This window comes from Octodon degus, unplaced genomic scaffold (assembly GCF_000260255.1).
Source record: "Octodon degus isolate 3935 unplaced genomic scaffold, OctDeg1.0 scaffold00031, whole genome shotgun sequence".
NCBI classification, from domain to species: Eukaryota; Metazoa; Chordata; class Mammalia; order Rodentia; family Octodontidae; genus Octodon; species Octodon degus.
The window spans coordinates 1,738,905-1,763,935 of record NW_004524607.1 but is presented as its reverse complement, the minus strand read 5'-3'; the positions used below and the strand labels follow the sequence as shown (position 1 = coordinate 1,763,935).

Below are 25,031 nucleotides of genomic sequence, written 5' to 3'. Positions count from 1 at the left end.
TAAAGAGAAAAATAGACAGAAACCCTAAAGTCAGGTGGTCCAATAATACTTAAGAAGATGCTCTCCCAGCTGAATAAGAAGACAAGTCACACCATGGGAGGAGATACGACAAAAAGACAACAGATGAAGGACTAACATCTAAATATATCTAGTACTCTTGGAGCTCAATGATAAGAAAATGAACAGCCCAATTCAAGAACAGGCAGAAGCCTGAACAGACATCTCACCACAGGTGACTTTGCTGAGGGTAAATGAGCACAGGGACGGGAGCTCCACATCACACAGCACTGGAAAATGACAAATTAAAACAGTGAGAGGCCACAACACCCCCCACGGGAATCTTCAAAGTCCAAAACACTGACCAAATGGTGGTGAGGAGGTGGCGCGCTGGGAGCTCTCACTCACTGCTATGGGACGACAGTATGCTCAGGCCACCCTGGGAGGAAGTTCCACCAAACAAAACTATGCTGGAAGTCCAGCAAGCTCATTTCCTGGTACTTGCTCAAAGGAGGTGAAAACTCATGTCCACACAAAAGCAAGAGGGTGTTCTATTTACAGTGGCTGAAATTTGGAAACAACAAAATGTCCCTCAGCAGGCGAGTGGATAAACTCTGGAACACCGAGGCAATGGAACGTTCCTCAGCCCTAGAAAAAGATGAGCTGTCCATTAAATTATGAAAAGATGGGGAGAATCTAAACTGGATATTACTGAGAGAAATAAAACAATCTGGAGAAGTTTGTATTTTAAAATTCCAACTCAGGGCTGGCAAAATAGCTCCACAGACTAAGTTCCTGCTTAGGCAAGTGCAGGGACCAGAGTTCAATCCCCGGCACCCATGCTGTGCTGCCCCCTACCCCCCGCGCTGAGCTGGTGACCTAGTCTGGGCTGGTGGCCCATGCCTATAATTCCAGCGCTGGGGAGGCTGAAAACAGGAGGATCACTATAAGTCTGAGCTGCATAGTGAGACCCTGTAACAAATATATAAAAAAGAAAAAAAATCCAACTCTTTGACATTCTGGGAATGGTACATGCATGGGCACAATAAAAAGATTTTTGATTGCCAAAGTTTAAGGGGAAGGGAATTAAATAGGAGAGGTCCAGAACATTTTTTAAGTCAGTGAAACTATTCCATATGATAATGTAATAATAGATACATGACATGCCGCAGTACATTTGTCAAAACCCAAGGAATGTCCAACCCCAAGAGTGAACCCTAATGTCAGCTATGAACTCTAAATGATCATGACGTGCAGATTTGTCCTCTACACCAAATGTCCCACTTTCCATGGGAAAAGCTAATAGCAGAGGAGACTGGAAAGGCAGTGGGCAGTGAGTACATCTGAACTTTTGCTACGTGCTTTTCAATTTTGCTGTTGACATAAAACTGCTCCAAAACCATAATCTGTTTAAATAATGTTCTAAAGAGAAAGCAAAAAGTTAAAGGCTTTATGATACTCAGGGATGATGAGGGGATAAAAAAATGCACCTGCATGCTATTGGATCCATTTTTCTCAGGACTGTTTTATAATAGTTATCCAAATTTCTGTTTGGATAACTGGGCAAATTGGTCAAGAATCTTAAGTATATGTAGACAATTATCTATTTATAAATGATGGAAATGGCAGTAAAAGAAAAAACCAATGTACATGGCAGGAAGACTGGTAATTTCCCAGGGGGAAAGAAAGTTGGGAGCCAAGTGGAATAATGGAGAAAGGCCCTCAGTATATGTCTTATTAAATGAAAAAAAAAAAAAAACAGACATCAAGCAGTGCTATGAAAAGTATCTTTTTCTGTGGTACCATGGAGGAGTGGACCCAGCACCTTCTCACTGAACTACATCCCCTGCTCTCATTTTTGTTTTATTTTGTATGAGTGTCTTAGCTATTTTGTCATTGCTGGGACAAAATAACACCCACAAGTTAAAGGAGGAAAGGTTTATTTTAGCTCACAGCCTGTAGAGGTTTCAGTCCATAGGGCAGCATGGCCGGGAAGGATCATTTCGTGGCAGGGAAGGCAGGAAGCAAGCAGCCACCCTGCCTGCTTTCCCTTCTTCATCCATCCATGCTACAAGCATGGTTGGTACCTTGCACATCCTGGGTAAGCCTTCCCTCTTCATTAAGTCCATCATCCCAACCCAGAAGTGGGCTGAACCCATCAGTTGACTGACCTAGTATCAAAGCCATGATCCAATTACTCCCAACGGCCTCAACCAAGAGGTGCGTGAACTTCCGGGAGGCATCTAGATATAAGCTATAACAGAGTCTTGCTAAATTACCCAAGCTGAGCTTGAACTTGTGTTCCTCCTGACTCAGCCTCCTACTACATAATACATGTTTGTGAGACATCCTGACTACAATTATAGTGGGAAAAGTATACATATACGTGGCACTTCTTAATTCCTTTTAGGTCTCCCTCTTTCCTTCCTCACCCTCCAACTCTTGATCTCCTTCCCATTTACAAAAGATCTATCATTCTGTTTCTTATTAAATCAATAATTTTTAAAAGAAAAATGTTAATTCTAACCAAGGAGGGAAAAATGTTCCATTTTCTCCCTTCCTATGACTTGTCTAGATAGGTCTAGGTGCTTAAAACCTTTCAGTGTCACAACTTAACCCATGATGCAAGGGACAGAATGTCTCCTAGCATTCCAGTGGGAGTGATAAGTAGAAAAAGAAGACCAAAAGCTAATTAAGATTGAAATGTACCCTCAGATAGTGCTGGGACCAGAAATTGAGGAGACTTTCTGACAGTGAAGGGGTCTAGGATGCGCTCAGCTTTAAGCTGGAAGAGCTAGAAGCAGAGCAGTTTGCAGATGGTGGGAAACCCCATCAGGTAAGCTTCCTGAGACTACTGACAGTTTGGTGTCCTCACACCCCAGCAGGTAAGCTTCCTGAAGCTACTGACAGTTTGGTGTCCTGATGTCTTTCTGAGTCTCTCTGTCTGTCTGTCTGTCTGTCTGTCTGTCTGTCTGTCTGTCCTTATCTCTCTGTCTCTGACTATCTCCCTCTGTCTCTGTCTCTGATTGTCTCTCTCTGTCTCTGTCTCTGTCTCTGACTTTGTCTCTCTCTGTCTCTGACTCTAACGCTATCTCTCTGTCTCTGTCTCTCTCTGTCTCTGACTCTATCTCTGTCTCTGATGCTCTCTCTCTGTCTCTGTCTCTCTCTGTATTTATCTCTGTCTGTCTCTGACTCTGTCTCTCTTGTTCTCTGTCTCTCTCTCTGTCTTTATCTCTCTCTGTCTCTGACTGTCTCTCTCTGTCTCTCTCTGTCTCTCTGTCTCTCTGTCTCTCTCTGTCTGTCTCTGTCTGTCTCTGTCTCTGTCTGTCTCTGTCTGTCTCTGTCTCTCTCTGTCTCTCTCTGTCTCTCTCTCTCTCTCTCTCTCTCTCTCTCTTTCTCTCTCTCTCTTTCTCTCTGTCTAACTTACAGTAAAATGACTCTTTCTGAGCAGAGGGTGGTAGTACATCCCAACATTTTTTATTGTTGAGACAGGAGAATCATAAATTTGAACCAGCCTGGGCAGTTTATCCAGCCCCTATCTCAAAATCAAAACTAAGGGCCAGGGACATAGCTCAGCAGCATGAGTGCCTGACTGGCAAGCACGAGGTCCTGAGTTCGATCCCCCATACCAAAAACAAATAAGTAAATACATATATAGGAGTCAAAATCAAAACTAAGAGCTGATGATATAGCTCAATGCAAAGGGCCTGGATTCAATCCCCAGTAGCACTTTTAAAAGTCCCTTGTTATAGTGAACACCTAATATATTTCATTTTTAATTTTCAAAAATATTTCATTGTGGGTAAAATATACATGAAATAAAATTTACCATTTTTCCCCCTTTTTTATATATCAGGAATCAATCTCAGGACCTTGTGCTTGCCAGGCAGGAGCTTATGCTGCTACTGTTTCAAGTGTACAACTGAGTGGCCTTCAGTGTATTCATGCTGTGCTAGCATCACTACATCTTCCCCTGCTAAGTCATTGTACCCATAAGCACTACCTCCTCCCTCCTCCCTCCCTGGGTCCCTGGCAAGAAGGATTCTATTTTCTGTCTCTATGAATTTGGCTGCTCTATGTAAGCACGTAAATGCAGTCACACTAATACTATAATATGGCATTTGTCTTTTTGCGGTTGATTTGCTTTACTAGCATAATGTCTTCAGGATCTATCCATGCTGCTACTTGTATCAGAATGTCCATTCTTTTGAAGGCTGGTAATGTTCCATGGTATTTAGATTCCACATTTTTTCATCCATTCATGAGTGTGCACATGGGTTGTCCTTGGAGGCATGGGGAGACTCCACTGCTCCGCCACTAAGCAAGAAAATCATTTATTGTTTCTTTGTACCCATATTTATTGTCATTACTCATCATCTATAAAATGTAAGGTGGTTCAAGTGAAGAGAAAGTAAGAAAACTCAGAGGACTGACTCCTTCTAGAATAAATTCAGTTCAATATGTAGAAGGAAATTGTAGAAATGTGTTTTCAACAACATTAAAAAAACAAGCATTTGTCTTTAAGGTTTCATCAGAACACTTAATTGTGGGAAGGCCATTGAGGAGACATGGGGTCTACCTTTCAATGAACTGTCATAGCTGCAGGACCTAAGAGACCATAGGAAAAAGAATTACATTGAATTAGAACACAAATCAAAACCTTCACCCCATACACATCCATTACCCATAAATTAGATTGCTAGGTTTAAGAAGATTTCTTAGCATTATAATGTTAATATGTTAATGTTAAGAAATTTTTTTAAACATAGCAATCTAATTTATGGGCAATGGATGTTTCCAAAACAGAAAACATAGAATAATAACCACTAAAATAAAAAAAATGAAAACATTTTCTGGTCTTAAAAACAATATGCTTCAAATTAAAATAGAAAGTACTCTTCATGTTTTAAATAGCTGGAATTTATAAGAAAATACATATACTTATTTATGGTAGAAATCTTAATAAACATAAATCAGAAAGTATATAACAATTCAATATACACCAAGTCTTTGGAACTACACAGGTATTTGAGAAGAATTTTCAAGGACTCCTATAAACAAACAAGAAAAACTATCAGGATATTGAAAACTAACAAAGCCAAGAAACTTTGTGACTCTACATCACTGAGAAGTTTATTTAAAGGGAAAAAATATTCTTTGCCGTTAGTCATATGAAGGCAGTACAATATAGGCATCAACAGAGTACCCACACATCAAAGATATACTTTCAATAAAGAGAAAATTGTAAGTGGAAGAGACTGGTAATGAATACGGAAATAAGTTGGCTACAAAAGAATGAAGTAAAATAATAGTAAGGGTACAATATTTTTTTAAATATGTGCATTGTTGCTTACTGTATCAGGCAGTTAACTAAAAGTACTTTAGCTTTGGTAATCAAAGAAGCATTCTTAAGAAGTCATTTAAAAATATTTTACTGGGCATGGTGGTGCGTGGGTAGAGTCCCAGCACTCTTGGCAGCTGAGGCAGAAGGATCACAAGTTCAAAACCACCCTGAACAATCTAATGACTTAGTGAATCTTTTCTCGCATTTTAACAAATGCTTAAGAAGAGCTGGGTTGTACCCAGTGTGCAGACCCTGAGTTCAAGTCACAGTAGGTGGCTTGAAGTGTTCATGAAAGCGTGTGGGTAGGTCAGTAAGCTTCCCCTGTATTTACCCCTAGGCTGGCTAGCCAGACAGGCTGCAGAGCAGCTTCCTGGTATCATACAAAACACCATAGACTCCAGCCCTTCAACAGCATTTGTTCTGCCACAGTTCTGAAAACCAAAAGGCCAAAGTCAAGGAATGTGAGGGCTTTGCGGCTCTTCAGGCCACTCTCCTTGGCTTTGCAGGTGGCTTCGCTGTTCTGTGTCTCCAGGTGATCTCTCCTCTGTGAGCCTCTCTAGCCTTTGGTCCTGGGTTCATAAGGAGACCTCCATATTGGGAGGGCGGCTCCCACCTACCACATGTGCCCTGAATTAGCACGTTGAAGACCTTGTCGCCAAATGCAATCATTCTGGAGATTAGCACTTGCTTCAGCGTGGGAACTTTGGAGGAACAGGATTAATCCGTAAAACCTACTGACACCTTGGGCTGACTTGAGAAAATCTATTTCAGCTATTACTATACTACACAGTCTCCATAAGATAGATAGATAGATGATAGATAGATAGATAGATAGATAGATAGATAGATAGATAACTTTATTTTATTTTATTTTATTTTATTTTATTTTATTTTATTTTATTTTATTTTATTGGGGGCCTGCCTATTAGCTCAGTTAAGTGCCTACTTAAACAAAGCAGTCAGGCTCAGGATGCTGTGGTTTGATCCCCAGACCCTCAAGGCAAACCAGACCTGCCCTAAAGGCATCCTGAGCCCACCCCCCAAAAAATCTGTTTTATTTTATTTTATTTTATTTTATTTTATTTTATTTTATTTTATTTTATTTTATTTTATTTTGGTGATACCAGGGATTAAACCCAGGCTGTACCAATGAGCCATATCCCCATCCCCCATAACCTTATCTTAATTTTATTTACATAAATAAAACTCCATTTAATGTAAGGAAACAAATGTATACTCATTCATTAAAACTCATCATAGAACAGAACACCAGAGATTTTTAAAATTTAGATTGTAACCAAAATATTATGGGGGGTCCCCATTTTTAGCATTTAAAGAGTATATAAATAGTATATTCTCCTTTGGAAACCCTGGCAGAATGAGAAGCAACATCTATAATCCCTCCACCTGAGGAGCCTTGGCACTTGCAGAAATGAAGGGCTTTACTATTGAAAAGAAGATGGGCAAGTGTCCCAGGAGGGGCTGCCAGTCATCATCAGGACTGTGAAGATTCTTTCAGCCATACACCCCTGGGCCTTTTACACAGGAGGCCAATAATCATCCCGTTGGCAAAAGTCTAGTATTGTTTTCAAATTCTAAAATGAGACTTCTTTGAAAATTCCAAAAGGCTAAGACAAGAGGACTGCAAGTGCAGACCCAATCTGAGCAACTTGGTGACTTAGAGACCCTGCATCAAAATAAAAAATCTAAAATAAGGATTAGGGATATTGCTTAGTGTGAAGGACCTTGCATCAATCCTCATATCTCACACACACACACACACACACACACACACACACACACACACACCCCACAGGCAACACACACACAAACTCTGTTAACTAACACTGTATGGAAAGACAAGAAATTTCAAATTTCAAGATCCTGACTCTGGATTTGAAGCTTTTGTCCCCAGCCAGCGTGAGTCCCTGCTGTTGTAGAAATATAGAAATTAAAATGAAAGCATGAATTTGCCCAGAAACGTGCTTCAGTTGGAGAGTAAGAAAGAAACTATGGAAAAAGGTTCATCTTCAGCTTCAGCCCACTCTTAGCACTGGACAGGCCCACCCACGAAAGAAAGGAGACATGCGATGGGGTAGTGTGCTGGGCTGGGGCCCACTCAGTCATTCTTTCAGTCCTGGTTTCCTAGCTCCAGAGTCATCCTCATGGCTCCAAGGGCAATTCCATTCCCATGGAAAGACGGTCTGCAGTGGTTCCAGCCACATGAGAGTGCATTTTCTTGGACCCAGGTGACTGCCAGATCAGGACAATGGCTGGAGACAGTCTGGAACTAGATCATGTAAAAGCTGGTCCTCGGATGTACCTCTCAATCTTAAAAATTACTGTCATTCCTATCTTGATGTCCTCCATCTTAAAGGGGGATGAGATGGCCTGAATAAATCTAGGGCTAATATACTTTGTTTTGCCATTATTTAGACAGACAGACCCTAAATAACTAACATGCCTGTCTGTATGCCTACCTCCAAAGACTTTGACCCAGCATTTATAAAATGAACCTTAAGCTTTGTTCTACTTTGCATTTTAATCCACAGAGACAGTATGTCTGTTTGTTCCCTTTGGGTTTTTTTGTTTTGTTTTCTGTTACTTTTAGCTAAGATTGCAAAAGCCCTTAAATTAATGAAGGCCTCAGGCCTGCAGCCCAAGTAGAAAGCCCCTCCTTGCACTTAGCCACAGACAAGTTGGAATCCTCAAGCAGCCTATGCATCAAAGAGAAGCTTGATCCTCAGAATGTTTTTATATCTCCCCAGGGCTATAGACACTTTCCCAACCCATGTTCCTGACTGCAGCTATCTTTTCCATAGTTGATCTGCCAAAATATAAAAATGACTATGTCCAAAGAGATTAGAAGAACCTGTGCATTAATGTTCACTTTGGTGTACAACTTATTAGATATTCAATTCATATACTTGCACAGTCGCTGAGGAATAGTCTCTGTTTTAAATTTCTCTTTTTAGTTGAACATGAGCCTATGTAATTTTATGCCCAAGTCTCCAAATTTGTTACAGTTGCAGATCTTTTTAAAGTTCGCTTATTTAAATTTGTCAGCATCAACCCAAGTTGTTTTATTTGGAATCATTTTTATCCCTCCATCGTTCTGGACCTTTCCTATTTAGAGATTTCTAAATTTCTTTTTTTTTTCATTAATTTTATCGAGAATCAAATAGCAATGAGACAGTTTTAAAACTGATTAATAGGACAGTTTCAATAATTAATATGTTGCATATTGTTGTCTTCATAGTGGTTATTCATAGTACAAGATGCAGACATGATATCCTGTCCAAAAACTATTAGTAAAAATCTTTCTATTCATTGAATTAAGAGAGTAGCTGTAGATCTATCCTAACTATTTTGTATATACAGATACAAAATGGCCCTTCATTTGTATCTCCTTTTTTTGTTTAGTTTTGTCAGAGATGGGTATTTCATTGCCATTTAAATATTGTAGGTGCATGAATTCAGCAAAAAATAATCCAATATAGTCCAGTAGTGCATAATAGTAGTGGATTATCCGTAGGACTGGCAATGTCAGAAGTTGTTGACTTGAGCCTTTTATAGCTCAGCATATTAATATGTCTTTAATTTTTTTTTTCCGGTGGAACCAGGAATTGAACTCAGGCCCTTACGCTTGCCAGGGAAGCACTTATTTCACTGAGCCATCTCCCCGGTCTTGGCTTTACTTTTTATACCTCGTTTTTATACTTTTCTGCTGGATGGTTAAGACTAAGATAAAGCAAGACCTATATAACAAGAACTGCAACCTTTGTATCTGCCAAGGTCAGTCAGATCCCCTCAGGACTTACCCTGAAACCCTGTACCGCAGTTCATAGATCCTTTGTCAGTGTCAGCCGTGTGGATGAGTCACTGCCATTGCTTGACCGATTTCCTCTCTGTGAAAGACTGAGAGAATATTCTCTCTCCATGTAACTCTTTGGGGCCAGAGAAGAAAGGATTTCTAAATTTCTGAAGTTTCCTCTTTTTAAATACATAGGCAATTTTGCTTCCAGTATACACAAGGTCTTCCAGGTGAGGAGAAATGGAAATCTGTCAGAAGTAGATTCACTCAAGAGCCTGAGAACTTAACTCTTCAAAGAGCGGATTGTAACCTGAAGCAATCATGTGGTGTCCAGGTGACGCTGTCTCATAACTTTAGGAAGATTCCACATCGATCCTTCAGATGTTCCCAAATGTGTACCATTGAAACCTTTCACATTTTGAACAGAAAAGAAAGTATGAAAAGACAGATTCTGGATGCATGAAGAATATGCATAAGGATAGTTTTGCGATTATGGTGCATGTAAAGGCACTTGGGTGCCCTCATGCACATACGCAAACACACACCAGCACCCTGCTACCCTCATAAGGATAACAAAGCCAAGAGCACAGTGAAGTCGGTCAAAACAACACTTAGGCTTCTCCTCCCTCCCCGCCAGCTGTGAGTGTGGCAAGGAAGTAAAAACATCCTTTCGGGTTAATTGGAAACCTGACATCAACAACTCCACAGACAGTCTTTGCTTTATTCTTTCATACACCTAATTGTCACTTCTAGAATCCTTTCAGGAAAATGGCATAAGGAAATGGATCACACTATTTTTTGCTATTTGTCTTACTTAGGTCGTACAAATTAAAGCTGCACTAATGCTTTCTTCCTTCATGTAGTATCTATTATCACTTGTTAAAGAAAAGATTGCATTTCCCAAACAGTCACTAAGGACGTGAAAAACACTGAGATAGGGTGTTACTGCACCAGCCTTCAGGACTATCTGTGCAGACATCATCCAGGAAGAGGGTCATGGTCTTGGCTCTTCCTTGTAAAGTCTCATCACATAAGAGCGTAGGCAGCAGTTGGGGACCGCTCATGTTAGTCTTGTTTTCATTACTATGACAAATGCCTCAGGGAATCTGCTTGTAAAGAGAAAATGTTTACTGTGGCTCACATCTTGCAAGTTTCAGTCCATGGTTGATGAATCAATCGTTTTTATGCCTTTGGTGGAGAGAGCAGCATGTTATGGTAAGAGCACAGATGGCAAAATCATCTGCCTCTTGGCTAGGACACAAAAAGGAGGGAGAGGAAGGGGCTGGGGTCCAAACATCCTCTCAAGAGCACACCCTGCATTTAGTACCTAGACCTCCCACTAGGCCCTGACCCTTAATCATTCTACCACCCTCCAATAGCATTATAGGACAGGAGTCAAGCTTTAGCACATGAACTTTTCAAGAATGTTTAAGGTCTGAGCCTCGGCACCCTCCCCAGTTGTGATTCCTGATGACCTCCATATTCACAGAGCATGGCTGGCCCATCTCCCACCTCAGCTTTTCACTCCACTACCCTCATTCCATCCTGCAGAGCCACTGGCCTTTGCAAGTGATCCCCTGATATTGTCCACATTTCCAAAGTTAGTGACTGCATGGTCACTTCAGTAGCACACATACCAATGCCAGTGACTGCATCACTCCCAACCATCTGGGCCCAAGCCTACCACTCTTGGGCCTTCATCTCCCACCTTTGCACCTCATTTTCCTATCCCAGGTCCTTTGATCTTCACTACAGAATATCAGGCATCTTCTACTCCTTCTTTTGGTACAATTCCTCACATATTGTTGTCATCCATCACTTGCTGCTTCATCCTTTTTTCTCTCTTGCCCAGCAAAACTCAATCCTAACAGCCCCATTTTCTCCTCTTTGCTTGCTCCTAGGCAGGAGAAGAGTTCTCCTTTAATCTTACAATCCCAGATCTCTACGGCCCCTTAAAGCCTACTCCCAGAAACACCCCACCATCTCTATATGTACATGAGGCTATTTCACACTTTTTTCCTCTTCCTCAAACCTATTGCTCCCTCTCCTTCCCTGCCATCAATGGGTGACCTTCCTTCTTTCATTGCAAAACAGATGCAATGAGAACACAAACAGCTTGTCCTCCACCACCAAGCCCTCTAGCCTGTTGCACATAGACTCACAGGCCAGGCCTCTTTTACCTTCTCGGGCCAGCCTTTCTATGTGTGCACTGGGTCCTGCCCCCGCTCACCTTCTAAGAAACTACCATCCTGAAATTAACTTCTGTGTTGTCTGTTCTCCTCTCCCATGATCATTCCATCCCATCACATACAGCCTTGCCCAAAACTCTCTCAATGACTTCCTCACTCACCATTCTGTTCCCAGCCCTCATGGCCCAAATGGACTGACCCTGCCTACTGCCTCCTTGCTTTCCACTGATTTCTAAACTTGATGGTCTTCTTCCTGAGTGTGTGTGTGTGTGTGTGTGTGTGTGTGTGTGTGCATGTGTGTGTGTGTGTGTGTGTGTGTGTGTGTGTGTATTGCATTAAATTGCTTAGGCTGGGCTAGTTTGTGATACTCCTGCCTGGATTGTACAAATTTGTACAACCAAATCCAACTCTTCTTGATCCTTGAATACATCAAGGTAGTTCTTCCTGTGGGGCTCTTGAACCTCTTATTTCTCTTCTTGGAAAGCTTTCCCAGATATTTACATAATTAGGAAGCCGAGGTGTTTGTTTGTATGTTTGTTTTGGTGGAACCGGGGATTGAACTCAGGCCCTTGCGCTTGCCAGGGAAGTGCTTATTCCACTGAACCATCTCCCCAGCCCCTATATATTTACATAATTTAGTCCCTCCTTCCATGTGCATCTGCTTCTCTTTGGTATCTCCTCACAGAGACAGTCCATTACCACCCTATCTAAAATACCTTCCACAAACCTCCACTCACTCTATTGGCATGCCAGATGCTCAAGTTGTAATTTGTTTATATTTGCTGCTCCTGTCAATTCATCCTCTGGGGTCATCTGGGGTCAGAAATGTGCCTATCTTATTTCAGGCTGTTTCTCAGTACCTGATACATGGCAAGTGCTCTATAAAACATTTACATCCAGTGAGCATGGGTTCCAGCTCAGACTCAGCCACTTAATAGCCTGGCAGCCTTGGGCATGTTATTCCTTTTGTTGAACCTCACTTCTGAATTTACAATGATATATAGTAGATTATTAATTTAGAAGACAGGTCCCACTTCACAGAACTATAGGAAGGTTGTCTAAAGATGAGATGAAATTATACCTGGGATGCTCCCAACACTTTCCCAGTAACCACACAGTAAAAGCTAGTTAGACTTAGGAGTTTTGAAGACTGATTCCATAACTATTTCTCTCTGGACAATACCACATCAGTGGTCACAAAATAGATTTCATAATCAATACAATACAGAGAAGTTAAATGCATATTTTGTCAACATACAGAAAGCCTAAAAGCTCTAAAATTAACTAGTTACTACCTTGAAGCAAGAACATAATCCGTACATTCAAGATGATTTCTTTTAAGGAATTCACTGACTGTAGAATAGTACTTGTAATGGATGGATGGATGGATGGATGGATGGATGGATGGATGGGATTACGGATGATGAGTAATTCAAAATGAACTATGAATATTTGTAAGAAAATAATTTATCATAATTACTATTAATTACTTTTAGAATATAAGTGAGCCTTGTTATTTAGAGACCTTTTGTACTTGAAAAAACTTAGGCAATCAGCAAATAGTCTCTGACTCTCCCTTATGTCTCTAAGAGAGATATGGAAGGGAGTGAGTGTAAGGGTGTCATATTTTGATTAATACTTGATAAAAGATTTAGAACTTTCTTGCTGAAAGGGAGAGAACACATCCACTCATCCCAGGATTCAGCCACCTACAGGTGTAGATGGCTTGGCAGTGACACATCCAACATCCAGAGGGAAGGCATTAGCCGCTGCAGGAGGGGCCGACCACCAGCCCAAGCTTACATCTTAAGGAACTTTTCCTAGTTCCTCTCAGGAGACCAGTATCCTTATGGCATTTTAGAGAACAAAAGATACTGCATTTGCATGAGAAAGATGTGTCTTTGCCTAAAACTTAAATACATTTTTTCATGGCAGTACAGCTTAGAAATTAGAAAGCAAGTCAGTGAGGGGAAAAAGATTTGTATGCAAACAAAATCATTTTATAGACATGTTTTCCAAAACATCTTCTGATTCAGTGAGAAGTATCATTAAATTTCCAGCATTGCACTCAAATGGATGAACCCCCTCCATTCTCCATTGGATTGTCTGAAATTTCTAGCTTTCCAGTCCGTGGAAGTGGGCCACGGGATAGAACACAGCCCTTTGCCTTTCCCTGCCTGACCCAGCTGGAGCCGTGGCTGACCTACTTTCCAGGATTCAGTTTGCCCAAAGAGTTTGCAGCAAACTAATTCAATAGCTCTTGTGAAATGTAGAACTAAGTGGGCGTGGTGGAGCACACCTGTGGAGCCACACTCTGTGAGGCTGAGGCAGGAGAACCAAGTTTAAGTTGAGCCTGAGCAGCTCAACAACTTAGGGAGACCCTGTCCCAAAAATTAAAAATATTTTAAGAAGTTTTAGGGACATAGCTCAATATGCAGGCCCTGGATCAAACCACACACACACACACACACACACACACACACACACACACGGGAGAATTAAAGCAGTCTTTATCTCCAATGTATGCTTAGATGTGGAAAGTGAACTCTTGTCTCTGTGCATCCTTGACTAGGTTTGGTGGAAATGTACAAATCCCACATCTGGAAGGATGGTAATTTAGAAAGATTTCATAATTCATAAGAAAAAGATTCTGAACTCAAAATAATATAAAGAAAGGCATTCAGTCAAAATGACTTCCCTCTGTTTCTCCGCTCTTCTGCCCCACCCCTCTCCTAGCCCCTCCCCCTGCCTACTCACCCATTAACTGTGTCCTAGCACCCAGCTTTCTGATCTGGACCACTGCATTGCCTCGTAGTTGGTCTCTGCCTCTGCCCTGTGCCTTCTGATTGTGGGGCTCTACCCTTGAGCCCTGGACTCACCTTGGGGTTGCAGAATGCACTGAGCCCTGAAGTTCAGGCTCAGGTTGTATGGGTGAAGGGCCTGGGGCATAGAAAGCCTTAAGTACAAATCTAAGTTTACACCCCCTGTGCAGTGTCTCTGTCATCCACAGTGAGTGCATAGGACTTTTAAAGTAAAGTGCACAATCTAAATAAAAACAGTATTCATAAAAATCAGACCAAGTCTGTAGGGCTCTCTTTTGCCTGTAGGGTAAAATTCAAGTTCCCAACATACATTGCAAGAAAATAAATAAAACAAAAATTAAATATTAATAATTAAAACTGCCTCAGCAGTGCAGAATAAGTTTCATTTTCCTGTCCACTGCAGACTCCCACCACACACACTCACCACACACTCAGCCCACGGCTTGGCAGGGTCTGTGGTATCCACACACCATGCTGGTTGTGTTTCTCTGCTCTTCGTGCCGTGATTCCCTTTGCCCCTAGTCTGCTCCCTCCACGGCCTCATCCAGCTCTCATCCCCCCTCATTCAGCTCAGGAATCTCCTCCAGAAGCCTTCTGTGCTGGCTCTATCCTTCTGCTCTGTGATGGTTAACTTTATTTGTCCACTAGATTAAAGGATGCTATCCTAGCCCATAAGACAATGTTAGAGTGTGTTCATGATGGTGCTTTCAGAAGCGATTGGCACTAAATCTGTACACTGAGTAGAGACCACCTAACTAGCATAGGTGGGCACCTGTCCATGGTCAAGGGTGCCCATGGAACAAGAAGGAAGGGTGAATTTGCTCTATCTGAGGCAAGACATCAATCTTCTTTCTGATCTGGTCTCTGCCTCTGCCCTGTGCCTTCTGATTGTGAACTCTGCCCTTGAGAGTACTCTGGACTCACCTTGGGGTTGCAGAATGGTGCTCTTCATTCTCAGGCCTCAGACAAGCACTTGTACAATGGTTCTCCTGGTTCCTGTGCCTTCAGGTGTGGGCTGGAACCATGAAGGTGCCTTTTCGGAGCCTCCAGGTTTAAGATGGGGGTCTGTGGGTCTTCTCAACCTTCACTGTTACAGGAGCTGACTGCCTCAGAATAAATCTCTTTCAGTCTGTCTCCATAGAGTCTGCAGACCCTGTTTCTCTGGACAGTCTTGACAAACACCATTCGTCCCTCCAGCTCTTCTGCTTCAGCCAAGCTGAGTCCCTTCCTAGGCTTCTGCACTGCACAAGCCCCACACTAGCCCTGGCTGCGCCTCAGCCTACATTGTATTGAAGCAACTGAGTAACCTGCGTGTTAAAGACAGGTGGAGAAGAAGATGCTCTATTCTCAGGGCCCTAGGAGAGATGACTATGAGCAAGGTCCTTTTGTGACACTCAGTGTCACAGAAAAATGACCCCTCCCCCCACCAGTATACTTCAGTTTGTTAGTTGCCTAGGTAGTAGTTCCTGCATTGTAGTATGTCTTCCTTTTTTTAAAAGTAGATGCATTTTTAAAGTGAGTGAGACTGTGTGTGTGTGTGTGTGTGTGTGTGTGTGTGTGTGTGTGTGTGTTCATTCTCTGTTGTGGAAGGAAATTGGTGAGCTACTCAAAAGACAGATTAAAATCTGTCCTCCTCATTTGTATCATGCAGTAAATTAAATTCCGTTTTTGGTTTTTGCTGGTAGTCCTGGGGACCAAACCTGTTACTGTACAGATGGTGGGTTCTTTTCTCAACCCAGAAAGAATATAATTCTTGCAAAACAAAGAGTCAAGAGAGAAATGAACAAAAAGAGTTTATTGTATTTTGAAGTCCAAATGTTCCCAATTCCAGGAGGGGAGCTCAGTGGGTTGCTAAGGCGACCCTTTGTTGAGCAATTTTTTACACATGAAAATGACTACATCCCAAACCCCTCTGGGCCAAATTGAGGTCAGCCTATGGGGTTACAAGTGGGAAAGCCTGATTTAGAAGTGGGCTTGTAGGAACTCAGGATATGCAGCAAGCATACACTTACAAGCAACATTAGTTATAATTTTTCTAAGATTAGTAGAACAAAGCACCAATTCAGAGGGCATGAATGGAGGCTTAGGGACACAGCACCGGCTCTCTACTACCTTGTTTTTATCACATCATTGGACTAAAGAGTTAACCGCCATTGATCCTAGAATTTGTTCTTGAATTTTAGAGAACACAAACTTCATATCAGATATTTAGCAGGTTGGGAGTTATTGTAACTGAAAAATGCCCCCTACTCACCTCCAGCCAGTATACTTCAGTTTCTTAGTTGTCCAGGTTAATAGTTGCTGTTTCAGTTCCCATTGCTTCTGTCTCAGAAATGGTTGAAAAAAATATTTTTTTTAAAAAAAAGAAATGGCTGATTACCATGAGACATAGCTGGCTGCCATGATGCACATTGCATAAACCAACCCCCAATTGACAAGCCACTCTGCCTCTGTACTTCCTACTTGCTTATCTCATATAAGCCCTAGAGCGCCAGCTATCAGGTCCTGATATTCTGGGAAAGATCGCAATCAATGCCTAGCAATATAAATAAATCTGCCTCCAAATCCTAGGGGTCATTTCGGTGTTTCTGCTTGCCATTGCAACAGGACCTCCCTGTCCCCTGCCTAGCTGCCCTTATTCCCCTGATGTCCTCCAGCATACTGTCCCCCAGCTTCCTTCCACTTGAATTTGGGAGTCTACTCAGACAGATGTGACCTGACCTCATTAAAGGGACAAAATGTCTACAGGCGGGCAAACAACCTGAGGACATAAAAGGACTGCCACTTAACAGGAGGTTCAGTCTTGCAGGAGACTAGAAAGCTGACAATTTCTTGCACCCGAAGAGTGTTCTAAAAGTCTAGAAGTAGAGAAAATTGTGCGTGTGTGCCTGAGAATGTGTGTGCATGAGTGTGTGTGTGTATGTGTGTGTGTGTGTGTGTGTGTGTATCCCCTACCTACTCTTCAAAGGGTTTTCCTCTACTTACAGAACACAAGATCACTTACTTTTAATCAATAGCAAGAGGGCTCCAGGTTTGGGTGAATGTCACATGACCATGGCAGCACAGGAACCTTGGGACTGCAGTTGGGGTCATACCTCTATATGTTCAAAGATTTTGTTCTAAACATGAGCAAGAATACTGTGGCTTTCAAGGAATGAACATTGGCCATGGAAGCTCAACAAAAATACAGTTGCTGTTGGTTCTACAGTCAGGTAGATATTTCCTTCAAGGCAAAAGAGTACTTTTTATAAAAAGGCAATAGATTGAAGAAAGTTGTTTTAGTTTTCTAATGTTATGTTGTCATTCTGTGGGTCAGACACTAAGTACAGCATGTGCAGATTCTTTCAGTCTATTACAAGGTAAAGACCTGAAATATATATCAACCAGGCTGGGTTCTTATGTGGAAGTTCTGGGCCATTTCAAGCCCCAAAAGGCTCCAGTGTTGCCAACTCTCAGTTCCTTGGGTTGAAAGACTGAAGTGCTTCTTTCCCTCTGGCTCCATCAGGAGCCAATCTTGGCTCCAACAGGTTGCCTACATTCTCTGCCACACAGCCTCCTGTATCTTCAGTCCCCCTCCCTATGTGCTTCTGACTTCCTCTCTCTGAACTCTAGGCCCAGATGTATAGAGCTCAAGGCTAGAGTTGGGCCCACCCTTGTAATCTCCCTTTCTTAGTCAACTGTAATGCAAAATCTAACCTAACTCCAGGAGTAACCCACAGTCCTGGGGATTGTGCAAGGCATGTACAACCCAGGGGTAGGGAACCTTATGGGTCATATTAGAACTCAACTATCCACAAAGACTCAGGGTCCCCCAGTGATCTTAGTGGTGTGGGTGGGAGGAAGGGAAGGAAAAGCATAAAGCCAGGATTCCAAAATCAGCCCAGAGTTTCTAACTACCTTTCAGGCCACAGAAATCCACTCCCATGGAGGTTCATCACCCCTGGGAAAGCACACTGCCCTGGCTCCAAAGCCCCCCTCCACAGTGAGCTGCCAAGTCTTGCCTGGACTCAAAGGAATCAGGTAGATTATACAAACTCCCCGTGTTTCTCCTACCTTCTAATGAGACCTTTCCAGATATTGTGTTCACTCCCATTTCATCAGCTTCCCAACCCTGCTGCCTCTAATCTCAAGATACAATGCTGCTTCTCAGGTCTTTAGTCTACAAGACCAGCCTCCAGATAAGGAAGGAATGCTTGTCAGCTCCATTACCTAGGTTCACTTATGAGCATAGAACTTAATAATAGTTTGCTGCAACATTGCTTTATTTCTTTTTTATTTCATTAAAGAAGGGTTTTTAATAAATATTTAAAATAACAGTATGATGACAGTTCTTTGAAAAACTGGCCATAGAAAAACATGGATAAGACTACTATGAGTTCAATGAACCCAGATGAGTGTGGTGGGACAGACTATACATTTGTCTTTCTGAGGATGCGCAAAAAAATGATCTGACCATGTAAAAGGCAAGGGTAACCTCTTTAGATCAGGATTTTCCCCCATGCCTACTTTTTATGAAGCCCTGGCCCTCACACTGGATCATCCCCTCCCCCATGCGATCCCCTCACAATCTCCAAGGGGTCAAGGTCATGCGTACCCACACATTACTCTTCCTGTCCTTTCTCTTTCTTAGGTTTAGAGGATAGAAGCCTTTCTCTAGGGTCTTCATTCATTAAAACTGCTGCAATTGGACTGGAGAGATAGCTCAGCAGCATAAGCACCTGCCTGGAAAACACAAGGTCCCAAGTTCGATACCTGGTACTGCATACCTTGCCAGCCCCAGAACCCTGGGTATGCTGTGCCAGCCCTGAAACCAGGCATGGTTGTGCATGCTGTAGTCCCAGCACTAGGGAGGCTGAGATAGGAGGATCACTACCAGTCTGAACTGCCTAGTAAGAGCCTGTATCAAATTAATTAATTACTTAAAAAATACTGCAATTTTAGTACTGATCTGGTTAAAGGTCTCTCTGAAGTTCCTCAAATTTGAAAGAAAAGGGAAAGTATAACCACCTTAACAAAGGAACCTTCCTCACTTGTTTCTGTTTCTGTCTTTACCTCATTCCACATTCACTTAGTCACAGGGTGCTGTAGTTTGGTCTAGTGGCAGATCTACTGGTCACTGGAGGTGCCTCTTTGGAGGGGCTAATGGGGCTCATTCCCTCCCTCTTCTTTCACTCATTATGAGATAAGCACCCTCAATCTATGCCTCCATCCCTAGCCACATTTTCACAGGCATAAAGCAATAGGATCGACTAATCGTGGACTGAGAGCCCCAATCTTCTGAGCCACAATCAACCTTCCTGTTCTTAAGTTAATTATTTCAGAAATTTGTTATAGTAAGATAAAGCTAACTGATATATGAGATCATCTTTAGATCTTTTAAAAATTTAGGGGGAAAATGTTAGCAACAGCAGCAATACATTTATTAATTTTTTAAGTCTTTTTTCCCATAATTTTATTGAGAAACAAATAGCAATGAGACAGTTTCAAATCAAATTGGTAGGACAGTTTCAATACATTGCATACTCTCTTCCTAGTGGTTAATTGCTGTACAAGATGCAGACATGATATCCTATTTACAAACACTATTAGAACAAATCCCTCTATTCATTAAGAGAATGCAACTATATATCTATCCTAACCATTTTGAATACACAGATACAAATGGACATTCATCTGTATAGCCTTTTTTGTTAAGTTCTGTTATTTGAATATTATAGGTGTGTTAACTCAGCAAAATATTCTAAAAGAGTCCAGTAGTCCATAGTAGTATTGGGTCTTCTGATTCACGGGCAATGTCAGAAATTGCTGGCCTGCGTCCCCTACAGCTCAACATAACAGCATGGCTTTACTTCTTAGCAATACATTTAAGTGGCAAACCTGTTTGAAAAGGATCACTATGTGTTATATTAATAGCTTGTAGGTGTTAGATGCTTTTTGTTGGTTTTAATAGTATGAAATATTTATAATTCCCTTAAAACTGGACCAAACTATCCATTAAATGGAAACAGATTGCCCTTCTATGCTGAATTAAGCATTCAAGGTTTGGGGTTCTAGCTGTTTGTTTCACAAGCAAAGGAACTGCCTGAAGTCACATAACTGGTTGAACCTGACAAACTGAGCTAGAACCCAAAACCCTGAATGCTTAATTCAGCATAGAGGGGCAATCTGTTTCCATTTAATGGATTTCAGAAACCTTAAATGTGAAGGAATTGGTGACTCAGAATTAATGAAACGCAGTCATGGGGGACCTCCTGAGGTGTGGCACTGCTAATGAAGATTGCAGTTTCTCAGTCCCTGTTTGGTGCTGGGCTTTGTGACTTGTTAAAAGAACTCTGAAAGCCCCATTTTAAATGTATCTTCTCATTTTTAAAAAATGGAAATTAATCTTAAGGAAAAAGCTTAAATATTCCATGGTCAGAGAAAACATGCCAGTGGGCTGTGCAGCCTTCCCTGTGCCTGCTTAGAGCCTCTCAATGAGTTTGGACCTGTTGGAATGGTTTGCCCCATACAGAGAATGGAGTGAAACCCCCTTCATAGACCGAGGTAGCAGATGGCTGGATAACCATCACACAACTAAGCAAGATGACCTAGACAAAATGCTAGTCCTGAAGCAAGGTCCTATGTTCCTGATGAGTGATGTACCCCAACCTCTGTGGCCAAAGGTGAGCCAGCCCCTTTTTTATCCCCCACTCAAAACAGAATCAAGATAGTTTTAAAGGCTGGTCAACTTTAGGTAGAGCCAACTTGAGAAAACTTGTAGACTTCTGTTGTTCCATATTATTTAGGAGAGTAGGCCCTTGAAATTGATACTTCTGAGAGTGTGGTCCCCGCAGCAGCAGTGTCACCTGGGAATTTCTTGGAATTTCAGACTCTACAGCCCTCTGTGGGATTAGAGAATTAGAGCTCTTTTGGGCTGGGTGGGCACTCTGGGCTTTAGCAAGAGTGGGTTTCTGATGCCTACTAGAATTGGGGAACCTCTGTATGAGAACACAGTGACTTAGTTATTTCTTAGAATTTGGTACCATCTGTTTTGTCTCCAGTTTCAGAATAGTTCACAATCCACAAGAAAAGAAGAGATTTATGTTATGGCCTAAAAACTATGGGAGGGAATTCCTATTTTTTATTAGTTTGCTTTTGGTTTAATTTTGGTTTGGTTTTTTGCCATACTGGGGGAAATCCAGCCTTAGGCCTTGGCTCTGAACTGTATTTCCAGTTCATTTTTTATTTTTGTTTTGAGACAGGCTCATGCTAAGTTACCCAAGCTGTGCCCAAACTTGTAATCCTCCTGCCTCAGACTCCCAGAGTGCTGGCATTCATTACAGGTGTGCACCACCATGCATGGCTTCAGTGTTTCACTAGTTGAGGCAGAATCCGCATGCACCACACTTCTCACACATTCTCATACCTTCATCCCAGTAAGCCAAATGCCGAGCTTCGCTGATACATCTGTTTGGTCAAAGCAGATTTCCACCCACTGCAAAGCTCTTACAATCCTGTGTGGTCAGAAGCAGTCAGTACTGACCTCCCCTAATTCACCTTCCACTCCTGTGACAGGCCCTAGAAGTCTTCCATCACGGGAGTCCTGGAGGTCGGGGAGATTGCCCAGGTACTCAGTCGGCTTGGAAGCTTACAATTCATTTTTCAGGCCCCTTTATCCTTCTCCAGTGGGAAGAGGATCAAGAGATGGAGAGAAGGAGGGAGGGGGGAGGCTAGCATGGAGGGAGGGAGGGAGTGAGGAGAAAGAGGATGGAAAAAGGAATCAAGTTCTGTTGTGTACATGTGCCAGTTCCTCACAAAGAATGTAACTATTGTGTACTACAAATATATATGGCTTTGCTCTTTCAGTTCACAGGCCTGCGTTGAAAAACTTGGCATAAGCAGTCTTACTACCTAATAATCATACTGTAAAACTTTAGGGAAATATACCCAAAGAGACTTGACAAATGTCTCTAATATGTGGCTATTTGTTTATTATTTGCTTATTTAAAGCTATGAAAAATTCAGAAACTGCTTTGCAAATAGAACGTGAACCTTGGATTGGATTGGATTTTGTGTTTAACATATTCTATTCCTATCTATCTTGTCTTTTAAAATATTTTTATTATTACATGTTTGCAGCATGTAATAACTACATTTACTGTGGATGGTTGTTGTGTATATATATCCCATCTCAATTTTTTTTCTCACTCCCTTCTCCTTCCCTCCCTCCCTCCCTCCTTCCCTCCCTCTCTCTCCGTCTCTTAGTTCTTTTCCCGTTTGCAAAAGATGTGTTTAACATTTTAAATTGATATATACTAATCATATATATTTATGGAGTAAAGAATGACACCAGTATGTATACCATGTATAATAATATCAGCGTAACTGCCACCTCATTTAATCTTTTCTCAGTGTTGGGAACATTCAGAATTCTATTAGTTTTTTTTTTTTTTTTTAAGATCCTATTGATGGCTGGCAACCATAGTAATCATGTGAAGCATTAGGACGCTTGAACTTATTCCTCCTACCCAGCTGCACCCCTGTGCCTGTTACATATTCTGCACCACCAACACACACACACACACACACACACATACACACACACACACACACACACTTCTAGTTTCCAGTAATCACAGAAATTCCAGCATTTGCCTGAAGGAAGAAACCCCATGGCTGAGTCATTTGGGAAAGCAGCTCAGAGAGGTTCCGCACCGTCTTCTTTAATCTGCACAATCCACGCACAATTTGCATTCAACTCTAAATTTCCCGGGGCTCATTTGTAAAATCAAAAGTATTTACCCAGAATGTTGAAATTTGCACCACAGGAAGCATCCTTACCTCTGGGTGCACCTGACCACCTGTGGGGATGTGAGAGGGCTCATCTGAGAAGTCACAGGAGGCTGGAAGATAGAGGAAGTGGACCGACATGCACAGATGTCTGTGTGATTGGACACCATGGGGACTCTTGGAAACTCTCGCCTATCATGCAATGATATTGTATGAAGGAAAGGATATTGTGCTACGTTACTTGGAATAATGTAATAGAAAGCAAAGGCTGAGGGAGCTAAGGCTTCACACTACTGACGAGAAGGCCCTCACCAGGGTGAGAAGAGTGACTATTACTGTCTTGCTGAATTGCATTCCTAGGAGTGTGTGACAGTGAGGTGAACTCATCCTTTAAGCTTCCCTAAAAGAGAGCAGGAGAATGGGAGTGGAAGACACAGATCGGTCTGACTTAACCCCAGATCCCTTAATGCAACTACAAGATCCTCGTCAGTGTGTTACAGAACTTTAGAATCTGTCATGCTATTTGCTGAGCAGGTTCTATGGGGGAAACATTCATGTGCAAAACATCCACAGAGAAACTGCCAGAGCTGCATCCGAGGAGCAGCAACTTTCCCCAGTGCTGAGCACTTAGAGTAACAATCAGACATCACTGGAGAAGACACAAGCGAAGGGACCAAGTCAGACCCAGGAAGACAAGCAGTCTCTATGCTGTGCCTGGTCTCAAGTGGCCCCAGGGTGAAACTGTTGTGGTTGAGGCTTTGTGTCTTTTTTCCAGTTACCAGGCCATAGAGTGCCTGTCTGCAGGGAGCAGCTCCCTCAGCCTCAGATGTGCCTTTGCGACTCATCTTGAACAGGAAGTCGGGATGTCAAAGCTTCCCAAGACCGGACAGTCATTCTCGGTCCAGGAAGATGTTCACCATGGTTCTCTGGCCTCCATTTTCCCACCATGAGTCTAGAGCTTAGATAGTTTGGTAAGAAGACCAGTTAAAAAACAATCATTTAAATAGAATTTTATGGAATTTTAAATGATTTATGTCTCTTTTCTGAGTTTAGTAGCATTTGAAAAATAGACTATTTTTTCTATATATAGTCCTGCTTTTTTAAAAAGTTGAATTAATTTTAACTGATACATAAAAATATCAAACTGTAAATGGTTATGGAGCACCTTGTGATATTTCAGGACATATATACATTATATATTTAAATCAGGACATATGTACCTACATCATCAAGCATTAATCATTACAGTAAAAACATGCAAAACCTCTTCCTTCAAATTTTGTGACATACAGTATTTTATCATTATCTATAGTGACCCTACCAGACAATAGAACAAGGAAATTTTTACTCTCATCTAATTGTTACTTAGTACTCATGCAATAGCAAACAGAAATATTGAAATGGTATCAAGGATTTGGAGGCAGATTTATTTATGTCAATGGGCACTGATCAGGATCATCCCCAGAATATCAGGCCCTGATCTCTGGTGGTCTAGAGTTTATAAGGGATAAGCAAGCAGGAAGTACAGAGGCAGAATGGCCTGTCATCTGGGAGTTGGCTTATATGATGTGCACCATAGTGACCAGCTGTACATCACAGTGACCAGCCATAAGAGACAGAAGCAACAGGAACCTGGAACAGAAACTAGTACCTGGGCAACTAGGAAACTGGAATATACCAGTGGCGGGCATAGTGGTCCTGTTACTCTCATAGATCAGCTTCTCCCCATTCCTTGAGCCTTTCTGGTTTTGACGCAGCAATATTGAAAACCCTTCTTTGTAAACACCCAGGCTAGCCAGCAGAAGAATATTTAAATGTAAGGACCAAAATGTGTATGCTTTGTGGTGGCGCATACCTGTAATCCCAGCTCTTGGGAGGGTGAAGCAGGAGGATCACCATGAGTTCAAGGACAACCTGAGCTACATAGTGAGTTCAAGGCCAATATGAAATCACCCTGTCTTTGAATAAATAAATATAAAATCAAAATATATGTGCTCTTAAAAGGAAAGAATAAGTAAGCTTACTATCCTTTGTTATCACTGTCTATTTAAGCTCATTTTAGCCCAGGATGAAGTACACAGTTTAATTCCAAACAT

General features: G+C 41.8%; 1 protein-coding gene across 1 annotated transcript in view; it reads left to right on the top strand.

The window, feature by feature from the left end:
- Positions 1–25,031, top strand: part of Hecw1 (HECT, C2 and WW domain containing E3 ubiquitin protein ligase 1) — a 372,273-nt gene that overhangs the window by 129,239 nt on the left and 218,003 nt on the right. The gene's annotated exons all lie outside the window — the stretch shown is intronic.